This window comes from Anas acuta, chromosome 1 (assembly GCF_963932015.1).
Source record: "Anas acuta chromosome 1, bAnaAcu1.1, whole genome shotgun sequence".
Classification (NCBI taxonomy): Eukaryota; Metazoa; Chordata; class Aves; order Anseriformes; family Anatidae; genus Anas; species Anas acuta.
The window spans coordinates 126,171,014-126,188,355 of record NC_088979.1 but is presented as its reverse complement, the minus strand read 5'-3'; positions in this window follow the sequence as shown (position 1 = coordinate 126,188,355).

Genomic DNA, 17,342 nt, shown 5'->3' with positions numbered 1-17,342 from the left:
CATTATATAATTTTGAAGTTCATTTCCAAATTTTGGCTACAGTCCTGCAAATATTTTTGCGTGTGAAAAATGTACTTGAAGTCAATAACATCACTTAGATTCAGACAATAAGGTTTTTGCTTTGGGCTCCTTGATCTTTGGTGAAGACTGTGATATCCTGCATATTTATTGAATTTTATAAAACTTGAAGTGACAGTTACTTCGTTATAAGACTGAGCTTTTAGACATAAATAGTCCACAAATATAAATAATTTCCAGTGTAAGCATATTGGTTATTCCAGATGCCACAGTAGATGCTTTTGGTTCTGTATTACTTAAAGGATTTGGTCATGAACGAGTGAGTTGTATTCACATAACTGAAGATTCCAGGTTGTTTAACATACAAGATATTGTTAAAAGAATATATGGGCCTGTTGTTCACAGTAATTATGCAGGTAAAACCATGATGTTGCTTAGAGTAAAAATACGGTATGATACTAATTTTTAACTGTATAGTATTTAAATGATTAAAACAAGATACTAACAAATACTTATGTATTAAAAATAATAGGCACGTTGCCTTATGGAAGGACTTAAAAAGAATCTGTGGATCAAAGCGTGTCTCTCAGAAACAAGGAAACCATTGTTGTGACTTATGATTGCACTTTATCCACATTTTGGATGCCTGACTCCTGGCATGAAATCACATAGCTATGAGTGAGTTAGGGCCTGGTAAACTGGACTAAGGGAGTTTAGGGATGGCATTTGCCTGATGTCTCTGGTGCCTGTCTGCCTCATTTGTGAGTTGTCTTTACTTGCTAAAATGGTGCATCAGAAAAATAGAGCTTTACAGCATATTATCAGCAGATGAGCTTGAGACTGCTTCCAAAGTTGAAAAAGAAGTACCCACAGGAAAAGGTAGGTATCTAAGAATAATGCTTGTGACAACTAGGAGGTGAACGTTGTGTTATTCCTCTCTTTGATTGACTTTTTGTGCTTATTTAACTAGCCCCCTTCTGAGATGTATGGTGGATAAGCAGCTGCAGCAGAACAGAGGAAGCATGGGGAGCCCAGGGCCCCAGGGTGGTTCAATGCAGCATCCCAATCTGCTACCCTCCACTCATGCTTCAGTCATTTTCTTTCCAGAAGAAAGAAATGGTCACGCAAAAGAACATCTGTATGGTCCCTCACTGCATCACAGTCACCAGGTTTCTTTTTATTGAAATTAAACTATCATGAATTGTTTTGCTTTTATGTTTGTTTTTTTTTTTCAGGATAAATTAAGATCTCATGATGTTATGTTTTCCTGCTATGCAGGGAAATGTACATAACAATGGAAAATACTTCCTCAATATTAATGCTTTCAAAAGATATTCCTGCAATTAGTAGATTTAGGAATCCCAGGTTTCACTGACCTTCCATTCATCCTGTTTTGGTATCTTTTGTTATTTTTTTCCATTAAACATACAGTTGAGACTTGCATAGCTCAGGTCTCAGTGTTGGCGTTTTCATACTTTCAGAAATGACATAGCAGTCTGCCTTGGGTCCTTGGGACTGTTGGGTTTGTATGTGTTTCCAGTTCATGAGGATTTTCCAGTTGTTTCTATGCTTTTTTATATATATATTTTTTTTCACTGAATGCAGGTTGGTCAAGTTCCATATAGGCAATTAGAGGGAAAAAAAAGTGCCTGTGCAAGGTAAAAGTTAAATGTTCCTATTTGTGTTTCAAGGCCACTCTGTACCCAACCTGAATAAAACAGGTCTTGCCAGTAGGTGGGGTTATTTACGTAAGACTTTCTTTTCTGTCCTGAGTTATTAAAGAGCATGGTCAGAAGTGGTCACATTGATTTGGATGCTGTAATTGTTACAATAACTAGTTTGGTCTTTTATTTGTTTGTACTCCTGGTAGTAACAGGAGTTGTTTGTGTTATTCCAGCTAGTTTCAGTCTTGGGAAACTTGCTTTTTTTTTTCTCTGAAAAGTACATTTAATTTACAGTTTTCTTACTACTCTAAATATTAAACAGCATTACACAGAAATCTCTATGTATCATTCCTCCAGCGGTTGCATGGTGGTGTGATGTGGAATGCATATGATTTCAGTTTGTAAAGCAATCAGAAAGATAGTGCATCCTTTAACAAGTCAGAGTCTAGTTTTCACATATCTGCTCTTTCTGAAGTGAATCTGTATTAGTAACAGAGTGACAACATGGTTGTTAAAGAATAGATCACTACTTTTAGATGTAAACTTTGCTGCCAAGTCCTTCCAGTTGCAACTGACTTCAGTAGATAATCTGCCTGATCTAGAGATCACCTCTTACTTCAGAACAACAGTTCCTTTCAAGTGTTGATGGCAGCTCCAGATGTACTGTGTTCCTAGAGGTGGAATCAACAATAACATAGGTGAAAGCTGTCTTTGCGTTGCTGTGTGGTTCAGTTGCTATGACCACAGGAATGCAGGTTGGTCATGCAGAACAGGGCTGCATCACAGACACACTTCAGAATTCTGGCAGCCTGGAGACACTATGCTCCAAGACTGATAAATAAGCTTATTCTGAAAAAAGCATTAAAAAAGTTAAAAATGCCTAAAATTCAGGGACATAAAAGTGTGAAATTGCTTTGAATATTTATAAAGCATTTTTATGTACCTACAGACCTTCTATGTCATCAGTGCATTTCTCACTTCCTACTCTCTTTGAGAGTAGTGATAATGCCAGAAAAAAAGAGGAAGAAATTGCCAGGCAAGCAAGACCAGAATGAACCTACAAAGCAGCAGTTAAAGTTAAGTACTGCTGATTGGTGGTATAAATCTGTGTTGGGGTACAACTATTGCACCCGCTCATGCTTTGAGCCTCAAACTTTTGAGTCCTGTAAATCCTGTTTTTAGACGATGGTGGTTCACATGGAAGACATGTCTTGCTGTGTTAAGATCTATCAACAACAACATGACAATTAACATTGATGCTTTGGAGCAGAGCTCAGCCTTCCTGATGTGGATGAACACAGCATTTCAGAAGATGCTGAACAGGCTTGTTCATGGGTGTTTGAAAACTCCAGCATCATAATGGAAACTGAGCTCTTAGATATAGGCTCCTCATCTATGTTCACTGACTTATGCTTGCTCAAGAGCTCTCCATTTGCAATCTGTAAAGTACTTTCATCTGTTTTCTGTAAGAGTTTTGCTTTAATTAGATTAAAAGTGTGCTAAAGTAATCTTTACTGTGTATGTGAGGCCTGGATTTTGCAATGAATTTGAATTTGTGGCATACAGAGAACAGTTGATGTAATGTGGTCATAGGTAACTATTTCTATGGTGTTGAAATACCACAGTACAGAAAAGGAGTTAGACATTTTGATTTGGAAGAATAACATGTCTTCATTAAAACACTTTATTTGGTTTTGAGAACATGTTTTTTCTTCATAGTGATTTTCTAGTCTGTGTAATTTAATGATATAAAATAATGAACAGCATTAAGAAAAATATAATTGTATACAATGACTTTGTTTTATTTATAATTGAGGATGTTGGGGTTAGATAAAATAGTTGTAACTGATGAATAGTAAATTAAAGGAATAGTTTGAGTAATCTTTGTGAGAAAAGTTACATAGTTTTGGATATGCTTAGAGAAAATATTTTTCTACTGGGAAGTTCTTGAAAATAATGTGTTTAGGGTTTGTTTCTATGCTTAAACTCAGCCCTGCACTGGACTTTTTGTATGTCTGATTTCACCAAAAGATACCTAAGAACTTGTAACAGAAACTACCCGTGAAATTTCACTTCCTGGGGGTAAGAGGAGATTGTGGAAGAGATTCCGAGCAATGAATCCCCAGCATGGAAGCAGAATTCATTAATCCTATCCTGAGAGAGGCTTTCATTATTTCTGGGGGGGAAAAAAAAAAGATTCAGAAGTTCTCAACTTGTGGATAATTCATTATATGATTCATTTCTGAAATTCAGCCCTCATTCTGCCTTGTCTGTATTGGCTATACTTAGAACATTTCACACATTATCTTCTGAGTAGATCAACAAGAAGGGTGGGTGAGCCATGGAATATAATAGGGAAACAACCCTTGTCTCATTAATTTTGTAATACGAACAAAAATGCCAAAATGTCATTTCCTGAGACCAATTATATCAGGAATTCCATGCAATTCTAAAGGTTGCTGTTGGTTAAACTGCTCTTGAATTTTAGGCAGGGGCTTTGAATGTAATTTAGAAGATGCCCTATCTCTAAGGAGTTAAATATCACCTGTCTTTCACATTTGATCACTTCTATTGTTTCATCTTTCTTTTACCAAGTATATCAGTGCAAACCACAAAGATGAAAAACCAATGTTACCACTTCCTGTGATCCCCTATGCAGAAACCTGCTCTTTACATTATAAAATAGTTTGTCCGACAGTTTCAAAGAACTGTTTGTTGGTCTGTCTCCACTCATGTGTGACATCATTCTTGTGAGAGGAAGTGAGAAGCTGTAAAAAAAAAAAAAAAAAAAAAAAAAAAAAAAAAAAAAAAAAAACAGATCTTATTTGAATTAAGATTATTTTCAGCTGTGCTGAATGTTTCCACTCCCCATACACCGAATATTCAGGATGTGTGTACACGTTTTAAACAAAGACTTTGGGCACATTTTTCCACACACGCTTGGTTAGTGGGATAATGAAAATCTAAAATTATATTTTCTTCTCTTTTTTCCTCCCTGTTTTTTCTTTAATTAGTTTTGGATATGAGTCTAATTTTTTAAAAGCTAAAGATTATTTTTTTCTGGATTAACTGAATAATACCCTAAAAAGACTTACAAGCTTTACTAACTGGCAGTCTACAAAATCTGTATCTTCCTTAGTATATATAAAATTCTCTCTACATAGTGTCCAGGTATCTCAATCACCCAACCTCTTTTCCATGATTGTAGTCCTTGGGGCCAAGGTAATCATATTTATGGTGTCATTAAAAATTCCTAGACTCTTAAAGAAATCATCTGAATATGAGGCAATAGAACTGATCAAACATGAAAGATGCATAATGTTTATCTGCATGAAGCATCTTATAAAGTAGAACCAAAGATAACAATTATCTTTCTCTTTCCTTTCGTGAACAGATGAGAGAATTTACCTGGGTATCCCATAGCTTTTTACATCCAACAAATCTGTATGAATCTTGCTTTAATTATGGTAATTTTGAAGGATTTTAGAAAAATTGTTTAAATCCTGTTTCAACAGAAACTGTAAGACATAAGTACATAGTCCTTAGCATACAAACAGAAGTTTGTAACAGCATACAGGAAATCAACATTAGAGGGCAGTACATTGTTATTATTTTAGCGTACAGTAGGGTTAACATCTGTATTTCCAAAGCATATACTTATTTAACAGTCAAGACATGTGAACACCAGAAGACATGAATGGAAATAGTGCATTACATTAAATTTTTAAAAAGGGATATAACTAGACAGTCAGTGAGACTGAGGTAATTGTTGCCAGTGTAGTTAACTGTTCTTTAGATCTGCTGTAGATTTATTGACTGTAGTATTTCAGCAGAAGGCACAACAAGCATGAGAACGTTCAGATAAACACATCGTACTTGCATCGGCAGTGACTGGCACCCCTCAGTTATCAACAGCCTACAATTAGATTTTTCCAGACTGGAGTCTTAGCAAAGTGGGATTCTAATGTAATTCCTGTAGTAAACATCAATGCACTGACTTGATGATGATCAATAAATCATTCCTCTATTTGATGTCTATGATTCTTTGAAAATAATTGTTTTATATATATATTTAAAAAAAACCCACTATTATCACTAATTAAATAAAATATTACAGTACAGTATTGGTGCCATAACGTGTAGTGCAGCCCTTTAAATGCATAATAGGTTTTACTGAACAGGAAAAAAAAGCAGCAATTGGCAGGCATTCTAAGGTTATATTGTACAACTATTTCTTTTAAATCCAAAATGTCTAGAATAGAAAAACAAATACAAATTTAATAAGTGTTAATCATTTTAACTTTCATCGAAGTATATCAAGAATTCAATTTTAGTCTAATATTTTTCATAGATAAATTAATTCAGGAAATACCTACAATTACTAATAACTGAATGAAACAATTATATAAGTTTTAAATGTAATTATTTTCCAAATGTTTGGTATAATTTTCTGAAGCATAATAATTCAACCACTACCTGGGTAGAAACATGGTGTGATTTATGAGTGGGGTCTGACTGATGCAGTTTCTGTCACCGTTTTGTAGGAACAAACTTATCACCTACAAGTCAAAAAATGTAAGAAAAAGCAGATCTGTCATCTTCCCCAACATAGTTACATCAAGAAAAGGAATGCAGCCAACACATCCACAGGTAAGAAAACTGTAGAACTCAGAAATCAGAGGCATTAACTTACCAATAGTTCAAAATGCTATAGTGCTTCACTGTATTAAAATTAGGTAACAATAGGCAGCAATCGATCAGGGCTAGATGGTATATAATCAACCAAACCCTCCTTCTTTTTCTGTGTTCCTTATGAAGGCCAGTACAAATACGATCTTGTACTTGAAGCAGCGCAGGAAAATCTGACTTCCTGCACATTAAACCAAACCTTCCTCTAAGGAGTGGGAGAGCATCCCCAAGGTTGCAGGGTGTGCAGTACCAGCTTGGTTTGCTCAGTTTCTATTACATATTTGATTGCTGCGACAAGAAGTTGCTTCTTTCCTGACTTTGCCTGCATAGGCTGTTCAGGAGAGAAAAGCAGCTGGATCCCACCTTCTTCTGCAGCCTGGTACCTCATATTCAGTGAGGTACCATCTTCCTCTAACAGGAGGAGCTGCTGTTGTTACTCAGCCCTAATGTTAAAAAAAGGCATAACTTCTGTGACATAGCCAACATACTCTCGACCACCTACTGCTGTTGTTGCCAAAGATTGTCCAAACATTTCTGAGGTGTGTTGGTCTGTCTCCTTGATGGCTGAAGGAGACCCTAAGGTTTATTGACTGGGGACCTGCTACTGTGGGTTTTCTGAGTGGAAACAAAAATTCATAGTCATAATGCAAGATTTTTAATCCTGATTCTCAAATAATCCTCTCTTCTCCTCCTGTTGGTTTTTTTTTTTTCTTTTTTTTTTTTCCCTGATCCAGGCTTATACAAATAATACAAAACAAAGTTGTCGTTCTGTGTAATCGTTCATATATTTTAAACACCACTAGTAGGTAAACTGTGTTGTGCTGCATTACACATCTTGAATTACAAAGCAGATTGGAAGGATTTTGGTGAAGGACCAGGAGAACAGTGATGATCCAACGTGATGGAAGTAGGGTTTTTTTTGTTTTGTTTTGTTTGTTTTGCTAAATGGCATTGAAAGTGAAGGAATCAGTGGTTGAGAGAATTGTAGAGGTGGCAATAGGATATGAGTGAGAGAAAAATTCAAAATGGTATAAATTTTGTACTAAATTTGACATGAAGGACAACTTCCTCATATCAATAGTTTCACAGGTGTCTAGAATCCTGAGAGTGCAGAATGGAGGCTTCGATCTTAAATGAGCTTTTAGTTAATGGCAGTATTCCTGATATTGTCAATACAATGTTCATAAGTCTTTAAATACAGAATTCATAGCTGATTTCACAATACCGTTGATCTCTGTTGAGTGATACTTGTGATTTTCACTTTTGCCAGATTAGTCAAGCTCTCCTGAATTATCCAAATTGTGATCATGATCATTCTAAGCAGTAAAAATCTCTGCTTCACTGTTGACAATTATTCTTTTACTTATTGTCAGGGTTTTGGTATTGTTTTTAATCTGCTGTTCTCATGTTCCTGGGGGAAATCAGTGATCCAATGAATTGGCTGCTGGAAGTATTAATGCTTGTTGAACCTTCCTATTGAATAGCTGCACCCTGTGGAATGTGAAAAGAACAGGATGTAAACTAGAGGTTAAACAAGTTCCTGCTACTTACAACAAGTTCTCTTGTGCCTTGTCTGGCTGCCCCCATCCATTTCATCTGCCTCTGTGACAGAGCCATACAGTGAGTGTTATGCAAACAGGATGGACTTACGGAAGAAGGTTCAGGTGTGGTCGTAAAGCAAAGGCAGAATTTACTAAGAGCTGGCTGAATTTAGGCCATCTGCAAAGGAACTGTAAATGTGAAGTGGGAAGTTTCTGGGAACGTTTAAGTCAGTACGATACAGATTTAGCACTGAATAGTTTTGAAACCATCATTTAAAGAAAAAAACATGATCTGTATGGGATATATTTTCCATCTTTAATTTATATGCTTGTATACAGAAAGTCTGATTCTCCTCATTCATCAGCTTTGTGCACTGTATCTTCATTAGCCCCAGTGAAGCTATAATAAAAAATAAGTGATTATAGTTTTCACATTCTCTCCTGATCTATGTATGCTTTGGAACATGAGTGAGCTCATCTCCTCTGAGATCAGATCCTGCTCCCCTTTTTGGTTTGCTTTGATTCATAGTTCTTGCCAAAGAAATCTGGAGGCAGATTTTTCCAGCTGCTCTTGAAAGGGTGGGGATGTATGTTATTAAAGAGATGTGAAGCATTCTGTCCTTCACTTATCACAGCCAGCCTGTTCCAAAGTGGGAGCTGTGCCTAGCTCCCAAATTTTGATCTGTATAATTCCTGAGCTGTATTACCCATCATATACTGCAGTAACTCCTCTGTACACTCTTCATGTTTTCTGTGCTTCTCCCTGTAAGGGGAAAAAGAGTTTATGACCAAATTTTGGTTTTGCTAACATGTAATATGACATCACTGTTCTGATTATCATATTGTTACTCTGTTGTTGAATTTGCAGGGGATATCTTTGACAGAGGGTAAGAAAATGAGTGTTATTGTCCAAAAACTGAGACAACTGTGGTAATACCAGTAAAAAGATAGATAAGCACAACCTCTGTGTATATCATAGAATCATAGAATGGCTCAGGTAGGAAGGGATCTTAAATATCATCTAGTGCCAGCCCCCCTGCCATGGGCAGGGACACCTCTCACTAAACCAGGCTGCTCAAAGCCCCATCCAACTTGCCTTGAACACTTTCAGGGATGGGGCATCCACAACCTCTCTGAGCAACCCATTTCAGTGCCTCACCACCCTCTGAATTAAAAATTTCCTCCTGACCTCTAATTTAAATCTATCCTCTTTTAGTTTAAAGTTATTCCATCTTGTTCTGTCATTATCTGACAGAGCAAAAAGTTGTTCTCTGTCTTTTTCATAAGCCCCCTTTTAGTATTGAAAAGCTGCAATGAAGTCACCCTAGAACCTTCTCTTCTTCAGGCTGAACAGCCCCAGCTCTCTCAGTCTTTCTTTATAGGAGAGGCGCACCAGCCCTTTGATCATCTTTGTGGCCCTCCTCTGGACCTGTTCTAACAGATCCACATCCTTCTTGTGCTGGGTGCTCCGTACCGGGATGCAGCACTTGGAGTGAGGCCTCAAAAGGGCAGAGCAGAGGATGACAATCACCTCCCTCGACCTGCTGACCACTCCTCTCTTGATGCAGCCCAGGATGCAGTTGGCTTTCTGGGCTGTAAGTGCACACTGTAGGCTCATGTTGAGCTTTTTGTCCACCAGAACCCCCAAGTCCTTCTCTGCAGGGCTGCCCACAATGAGATCGTCTTCCAGTCTGTACTCATTTTGGGATTGCCCCAATTCACGTGCAGCACCTTGAACTTGGACCTGTTGAATGTCCACGTGATCCCACTTCTCAAGCCTGTCCAGGTCCCTTTGGATGGCATCCCTTCCTTCTGTTGTATCAACTACACCACTCAGCTTGGTGTCATCTGCAGACTTACTGAGGGTGCGCTCAATCCCTTCATGTATGTCATTGATAAAGATATTAAACAGTACTGGTCCCAGGACAGACTCCTGAGGGACACCACTCATCACTGGCCTCCACCTGGACATGGAGCCATTGACCACCACTCTCTGGGTGCAGCCTTCAAGCTAATTCCTCATCCAATGAATGGTCCCCCCATCAAATCCATCTCTCTCCAGTTTGGAGATGAGGATGTCTTGTGAGACTATGTCAAAGACCTTGCAGAAGTCCAGTCCAGGTAGATGATATCAGTCAGTCTTTCCCTGTCAACTGATGCAGTTGTAAGCAGTGATATTGCAGTTGTGATACAGAAGTGTTTAGGTTGGAAGAAACCTCCTGAAATCATCTAGTTCAAATTAAAGTATTCATTGCACAGCAACATGTAACAGCTAATTTAATAGTTCTTCTTAGAAATCTCCCTAATATTCTGTGTCTTGATAATGTGCATTAAGATGGTATTACTAAAATATTTCCTCTAAATCATAGGGAAGCTTCTTAATTGGATATATATTTCTCCTGAAATACCACTGGGACATAGTTTCTAGCATATTCCTCGTTTCCAAGAAAAAGTGAGGCAAAATGTGTACTTAATTTTTTCTTAAATTTAAACTAACAGTAGAAATACATATGTGCTAGGTATGGACTTCTTGGCACACCATCTTTAGTACAGTGAGATTGATGTATTAAAACTGAGCATGTGTACTGAGATACAGTACACATACTGGGAGGTAGCAGTCAACTGGTGGCTAGCAAACGTGGCGCCCATCTACAAGAGGGGCCAGAGGGTGGAACTGGGAAACTACAGTCAGTCTGATTTTGGTGCTGGGGAAGCTCGTGGAGCAGATTATCTTGAGTGTCATCACGCAATGCTTGCAGGGCAAGCAGGCGATCAGGCCCAGTCAGTATGGGTTTATGAAAGTCAGGTCCGGCTTGATGAACCTGATCTCTTTCTGTGACAAAGTGACGTGCTTAGTGGATGTGGGAAAGGCTGTGGATGTGGTCTACCTTGACTTCAGTAAGGCTTTTGACACTGTTTCCCCCAGAATTCTCCTGAAGGAACTGGCTGCTCATGGCTTGGATTGGTATACTATTTGTTCGGTTAAAAACTGGCTGGATAGCCGGGCACAAAGAGTTGTGGTGAATGGAGTCAAATCCAGTTGGAGGCTGGTCACTAGTGGCGTTCCCCAGGGCTCTTTAGTATCTTTATCAATGACCTGGATGAAGGGATTGAGTGAGAATTTGATAACAGCACACAAAATGCAGGCAGCAGCCTGAATCCCAGGGGTTTCCTGTGGTATCCAGGTACTGAAAAATCTCTCTCTAGGCTGGTGGTTGCCAGCTGATGACACACATCAACATCAGGGGTGAATCAATATGGTCTCCCAGGCTTGCTCACTTTTCCCTTTTGTCAAACGTTGCCAGGAGCTGTTATCACCCTGAGGAGATGCAGCAGGGATGGTAGTGCTGCTACTATCGGAAACAGTTCAGACCCTTCTTGTGCCTTATGCCCCTTCATCCTCACACTACATTACCTATGTACGTCTGGCTGTAATCGTAGTGCTGTGCCTCCTTAGAGGCTCAGTGCTACTGCTGATCTGGGGAAGGAGTTGGACATGGACTCCTAAACGATACACTGGCTGCAGGAGGGACTGGATAGCAACAAACCACCCTGCTTACCGTGCACCAGCATTTCTGAAATGCCGAAGTGTCTTCATCATGTACGAAAATAGGTTTTTGCCTCTAAATTCTGTAGCTAAATGTAGATACCTTGCAACATCTGAATGCAGATACCAGCAGTAGGTAGTCTAGCTTTCCTAAATTAGATCCCTGGGCTTCATGTACAGCCCTTGCAGGAAGGCAGAACGACTCGAAACATCCAGAGGGAGCAACTCAGAGCTAGTCAAAAGCAAACTGTAGGCAGAGGGATGTCCCCAGAAGCTGCATCTTGACTTTACATACTTCCGCATAATTATTAGATCTGCTTAGGAAGATCATCTTCTAAGGACGAACAGCATTTACAGTACACATATACAGTGTACCCTGTTTCCTCCTTCCATACAATTGCACCTTGTATTGCACCTTTATCTGCCTGCCTAACAGAATGAGAAATTTTATACAATTCCTGACTATATAACCTGTGTGCGTTTATTTCATTGTTTTTGTATATACAGTTCCTTGACCAGCAGGAAATCCATCCACTGAGGCACAACTCTCTCAATTATGGCAAGTAAGAACTTGCAGGAAATATTCAAAGTTAATGCCCAAGTGAAGTGCCCAGCTGTAAAGAAGTGTTGCAGCTGCTTGTCTGTATATAGGCTTGTCTATATATAGCCAAGGGTTTTGCTCCGTACAGGTAGCCAGAAGAAGCAGAGGTGTAGTGAATGATACATACTAGCAGCGTGCAAGCAAAGAGGGGGGAAGAGGTAAGGGAGTGGAGGCCTTAAATTGTTGGATGTATGCTTTTAATCAACAAATGATTTAATTGTAACCAACCATATCCTGGGCTGTATCAAAAGAAGCATGACGGCTGATTGAGGGAGGTAAAGCTCCTCCTCTACTCTGCTCTTGTGATACCCCACCTGGAGTACTGCATTCAGTTCTGGGGTGCCTGGCACAAGAAGGATGTGGACATATTAGAGCTAGTCCAGAGGAAGGCCATGGCGATAATCAAAGGGCTGAAGCACCTTTCCTATGAAGGCAGGCTGAGGGAGTTGGGGGCAGGCTGAGGGAGTTGGGGTTGTTCAGCCTGGAGAAGAGAAGGCTCCAGGGAGAACTTATAGTGGACTTCCAGTATCTAAAGGGGGCCTACAGATAGGGAGGGACTCTTTGTCAGGGAGTGTAGGGATAGGACAAGGGGGGAATGGCTTTAAACTAAAAGAGGGAAGATTTAGATTCAGTGTTAGGAAGAAATACGTCACTCAGAGGGTGGCGAGGCACTGGAAGAGGTTGCCTAAAGAAGCTGTGGATGTCCCATCCCTGAAAGTGTTCAAGGCCAGGTTGGATGGGGCTTTGGGCAACCTGGTCTACTGGAAGGTGTCCCTGACTGTGGCAGGGGGCTGGAACTAGATGATGTTTAAGGTCCCTTCCAACGCAAACCATTCTATTATTCTGTGATTCTATGATCTTACTTCAGGCACCATCTGTATGAAGAAATTGTGTCTGATAGCAGTGGAAGAGGCGTGGCCTATGATTAGCAACAGGGTCCTAGAAACTTCTAGGGAGATAAATAAATTCATGATAAATAAATTGCAAGACTGACATTAAAATATTAGTCTAATGTATATTGGAAAGATATGGGAGAGCATGCAGTATCAGTGGCATTGTTGCTTGAATAGGCCTGAGGTCTATTCAGTGGATATTATATCCATTATAAAGTGGGCAAACGTGTAAACACTGAAGGAGATGCTGTAACAGCAGAGAGCTCTGTGACTTAATTTCTAGGAAGGTGGTACTGTTCTCAAGGGACTGTGACACACATGGTTAGTCAGCAAATTGGGAAATGTGGACCGCAGCCTGCTCAGACTTCCGTTTGCTATATATACCCATTCAGTTATTCAGAACTGCAAATCAAATTATGCCCTTGCAGGAGGTAAAAATTAAATTTACATGCAGACTCAGCGCCTCTTAACATCTGTTATTTTCCTGCTGGCGTATTTGCTCTAGCAGTGTACTGATGTCAGGCCACTGCCATGCACCATGTATGTGCTGAGCAATAATAGGAGATGGTGTAGATTCACTTACTTGTCTCTACTCTCCTCCCAGATCAGTATGACTTTTTCAAGTGTTGAATGAGAGCCAATCTGACCTCTCCTAGAGAGAGGACAAATCATCAACCTATCATAACCTATACAGAAGTGATCAGTTATTTGGCATCTTTTGATTGCGAGGTTCGTAAGTGTTTGTGAAAACTAGGAGGAGCCATAACAAGTTTCTCAGTGCCTGAATGAAAGCTCACTTTTCTGTTTGCCTAGTTCATAGTGACTGTGGTTCAGGATCTGAGGAATCATCCATCTTTCTCTAGACTTCACAAAAACTTATTTGGTTTGATTTCATACAGTTGCTCCATTTCCCATCCCTTTTTCTTGTCTGATTGGAAAGCTCTAAATTTGACTCCTAGAAGCAGAACACTTCACTGATGGGAACGGTAGCAGAATATGAAGGCAAAGGCAGAATTTGTTCATTATTGTCTTCATAGTGCAAGCTGTTCCTTTTTTTATTTTTATTGCAGAATCTCCCAAAACAAAACCTTTGCTGTTTCTCTGAAATCTTTCACAAGCTTTGAGATTGTTTTTGAGGAAGAGGTATGGTGTTTCGATCTTTATTTTTAATATTAAAACAGTTTGGGTTTTTGACTTCTTGGCATTTAGATTTTCTTTTCCACTTGTCTTTATTTAATCCCTCTCTTTCTCCTCCTCCCATGTTTTGTGTTTTGTTTTGCTGTGTTTTGTGTTTGTTTTTTTTTCAAATTTACAAAGAAAATAAAAATTGATTAAGAAGAAAATGTAACTTCAGTGTCTCTGGAGTTCTGAATCTTATTTTCCATGAATAAACGTGGAAACAAGGATCAAATAATATATAAAATTATAAACTTATAAGAAATGTAAATGGTTTTAAATTTCAGTGTTTTCCAAAAGGAGACTTGGAGTTTTCTCAACTTTATTCCAAACCCACTGTGGCTTTATTGTAATAAGTTTGTGTTGTTCTTCTGCTTTTTTAAATCTTTCTTTCACTTTGACAAAGATTTTGTTTGCATTTTTTGCTCTTTATGAAATACAAATTGCTTTATCATTCCTCAAGAAAAGTACAGAAAATAATGAATTGAGATTAAGTGTTAGTTATTCCCCCATGGAACCTGTCAGGAGTACAAAACTAGATAACAGCATGCTGAATAAAAGATCACTGAAGTATTTTCCCTTTGTATTCCAAGCAAAACCCGCTCCTTCTGCAAGCGTTTGTTTTGCTGATGGAGTATCTAAAAGGTTGTTAGAGCCCACAGAGGATTAAAGCCTAAGCAGAAACAGAGCTACCTAGAAATAGTCACTCCAAGATCACAAGTATTTTTGAGGGCTAAGAGGAAACCATGAGTGAAATGCATGGGGACACTCTTTGGACTTACAGTAAAACTCTATGAATTATACAAACTACTTTTGAATTACCTTCATTATAGAGTTTGTTTTTAGCAGAACTAAATCTGTGTCTGAGTCTTTGCGAAAGGAATTAAAAAAAAAAAAGAAAGAAAAAAAAAGAAAATGATGCACCTTGTGGTGCCTCAAGGGACAGTTTTGCAATCATGCTGAGCCTAATTGATGAACATGTTGTGCTTGTGCTAGGTCCTCAAAGGTTTCATAGCACGTCAGCAAATATGCTAATATTCTCAGTTTGGTTTAATATTACTTGGTTTGTGACAATGCTGTGGAACTGTGGTAAAACAACATGTGATTTAATTTCAGCGAGCTCACCCATGGAAATCATCAAACAGCCCATGCTATTACTGACACAGGGGCACCTGTATGGCAAGGTTGGATTAGACAAACAGTAACATCAGGTTTAAGGTACAAGAGAACAATGTAATGGAGACAGATTTAAAACATGGAGCTTTGTCATTATGGGGAGAGAAAGAAGCAGTGAAAACTGCTGTGATTTCAGCTTCTTCAATAATTCTTGTTTACGAATGAGAAGAAATAGAAGAATCCAGCCTAAGGTAATAATGGTTAGCATTTGCTTTTATTCTTTAAAGTATGTACATTTGTGTGATATACCTCTTGTGTGGAATGATAAACAAATACTAGAAAACAGAAGACAGTTTGATCAATTATACTGTCTACTATCAATTCCATATATTTTTTCAGGATTAATCATAATTTAATTTGTATGGAAAAGGGTAATTAACATGTCACTTTTTAATGAAAACATTAACATCATTAATGATGTGAAGTTAGTTAATGCTTACGTTTTTAAGTTGCAGGAGTATCTTACAGGTTTCTGCATAAATGTTAAGCAAGTGATTAACTTGTAGAATCTCAGAGTACTTAGGGTTCTGCAAAAGATTTCATACTGATCTTCTCATTTACATGAGAGGCTTTGTAGTTTATTACAAATTTTAACTTATATCCTATAAACAGCTAGTCTGTTTCTTATTTTAGAGAGGAAAAAAAGTGCTCTATAGAAAACTCCACTGATGGCACCATTTAGGAAGCCATCTAAATGTACAAGTGCGTACTTGAAATCAATGGCATTTGGGAAGGTGTTTAGTAAGTGCAATTATGAACTATACAAGGACTGGGAGATCTTGATTCCTCCACGCTACCATGCTAGCTTCTGCTTCACAAGAATAGACAGGTGTTTCCTGAACATTACCTGCAGACTGGTAGAAATAGCTGATGATCTTTCTTGAAAGAAAGATCTTGCAGGTCTTTCAGGGCTTCATAGGAAAGTGAAAAATACTTTTCCATCATGATAACGATCTTATTTTCATATTATATATATATATATATATATATATATATATATATTTTCCCCTGTGACTGCTCAATGTGTTTAGGAGCTACGTTTTGTCTGTGTACCCCACTTGATTTAAATGAGCTTATCTGGTACATATCCAATTCCTGCTTCTCATGTGATTCCTCTTCGGCTTGTGAGTCCAGGAATAACCATATTTTCTGTTCTTGGAATAGTCCTAAGAACAGATTGGTGCTTTAGGAAAAAAAAATGTTTGAGCACTGATTTCTAGGCTAAGTTCTTTATTTGCCCAGCCTGTTTCCTAGAAATTATAATGTTGCTACAGTCCTGGTGGCTTTAGACAGCCAAACAGTTGTTTGGAAAATCCCCATGTACCCAGATTCTATGTAAATTTGGTCATGGACCCTTGCTCTGATGTTAGAAATTATCTTTCAAAGTTTTGATAATTATGTTCTTAGCTACACAGTGCTTAATTTCCTCATATGTGATTGTTATTTATCTTCAGAGCTTTTTTACACCTGAATAGCATTATGAATTTGTTTCTCCTGTTTGCTAATAGCAGGAGCATATCCCAACCATGACAGGAATTGTTAATAAGCTTTAGAGAAGCATCTTCATGGCAAATAGTTTAAATGTTAAAAAGGTGAATTTATCATTCACCAAGCTTTTGCACTCTCCTGTGGAAGACATACACTAAAGAAGTCAGAAATTGTGCAACTGTTTTTTCCATTTCCAGTAAACTTGCCCGCGTTGGTTCATCTGGTGCAATCTTTGCCCGAGTTTATGCACACAAATCTTAAATCACCCATTCCCTTTTCACTGGTTAAGCAGTAGTGTTATTGACATAGTTTATATGCTTTATTACAACAAATAAAACAGGAATGATTTAGGAAACATTAACTGTGTTTTCTGGCAACTCCAGTCACTTCAGGGACTTGTATTCACCATACTTGCTTCAGTCTGCAGTGGCAGCATTTCACTTTCTCCATTGCAATGGTCAAGCGTTTATGTAAGCCACTGCATGGACCTGGACACAAAGGGTTCAGTTTGTTGCCCCCTTGTATCTTCTGTCTTTAGTCAAATCAGTG